The following is a 1604-nucleotide window of genomic DNA, read 5'->3' on the forward strand; positions in this document are numbered from 1 at the left end:
AGTCTCGACTCTAACGAGCTGGGGGCTAACTGTTGGGGTCAAAAACGATTACGACGAAGTTAACATTCAAAACGTCCAAAGAAGAAAACGAGAAAATTTCTTCGACAAATACTTTTTTCGAAATAGATTCTTCCTTACGAAAAGCTTTGCAGAGGAAACACGAGACATCGGACAAGAGCTCGAAAAAGGTCGCTCTCGATCGCTGCGTAGCGACCGAGCATCCGTTCCACCCGGTCACTATGTAGCGACTGAGCTCGAGCCAAGCTCGGTCTCTACGTAGCGACCGAGCTCTTCCGAAACGTCGATTCGAGTCAGAAGACGGCCCAAAGGGACCTAAGACATTACTCGAGGCTCAACTTACGATTTCTTAACCACCACCCCGTAAGCTGCATGATGGTTTACGCTTGGTTCGCAAGGAAAGATAAATGTCAAGTTTCCGCGGAGAAATGCGAAATTTTGAAGATAATTACGAAGATCGTAAATAATGGAATATCTCCATTTTTACGCTATGACGGCTTAAGGGCAGAAGAGGAAAAGCGCAAACCGACCTAGGAGCCAGTATATAAGGAGTCCTAGGCGAGAAGCATGGAGGGGACTTTTTCTCAGAAAAAACTTAGCACTTAGAGCAATTAGGCATATTTCCGTTTTTGTTATTCGAGCTGCGACTCAACTATGTTATTGCCGTCTTAGGGTTTTAGAACTAGGAATCTCGCCGACAGCTCTCGTAGCCCAGGCTCTTACCTTGTTGTAACGCCCAAACGCGAATTCGGAATAAGATCTACTTTGCTCTCTTTTCGATTTCTTATACTTTATCGTTGTTATTCTTGTGTTCTGATTACTTAGTGTGTGGTATTAGCAGATATCCGGGACCTCTGGGAAATTAGGGTTTTCCTAGTTTCCTTATTTAAACAGAAATCGACTGTGCGAATTTCGGTTCCCACACTTGCTTCATAAGGATTCCAACAAAAAGAATTCGAACAGGACTTGGTGGCAACCACCATTAAGGCTTGATTCATATGAATTCTTGGATATAGGTCAAAAAGAAGTGAACAGGACTTGGTGGCAACCACCATTAAGGCTTGATTCATGGAAGTCTGTCTAATTCTGGTCAATGATATTGCAATATAAGCAGACTTTGACTAAAGAGAGAAATTAGTAGAGAGAAAAGATAGGAACTAACTGATATACCATGGATTTGACCTATTTTCGTCCATGGTATATAAGTGTTTTACTATCTATATATTATATATTCTATCCTATTAGGTATGTTTTCGGGTTCAGGAGTATCTTGGAGTAAAGTGATGATTATGGAGCATTTAGGAGCTTAAAAGAGATTTCATCCGAGCTGACCATTAGAGGTCAATACGAAGAAGAAGCAATTGTTCGATGCACATCCAGTGCCGCCGATCGATACAGAAGAGAAGCCTCGACGATTGAAGATTATGATCGATCGATGTACATCCTGTACCATCGATCGATGTCGAGATGCGAGATGTGCGACTTGGTTCCAGCCGACTTTAAGCGCAAGGCTTCACCAAATTACAAGATTACCCCTGACGAGTTTTTAACCTAATAGTTATATACTTGCCTAAGTATTAGAAGGT

This window comes from Brassica oleracea, chromosome C6 (genome assembly GCF_000695525.1).
Source record: "Brassica oleracea var. oleracea cultivar TO1000 chromosome C6, BOL, whole genome shotgun sequence".
In the NCBI taxonomy this organism is placed as follows: domain Eukaryota; kingdom Viridiplantae; phylum Streptophyta; class Magnoliopsida; order Brassicales; family Brassicaceae; genus Brassica; species Brassica oleracea.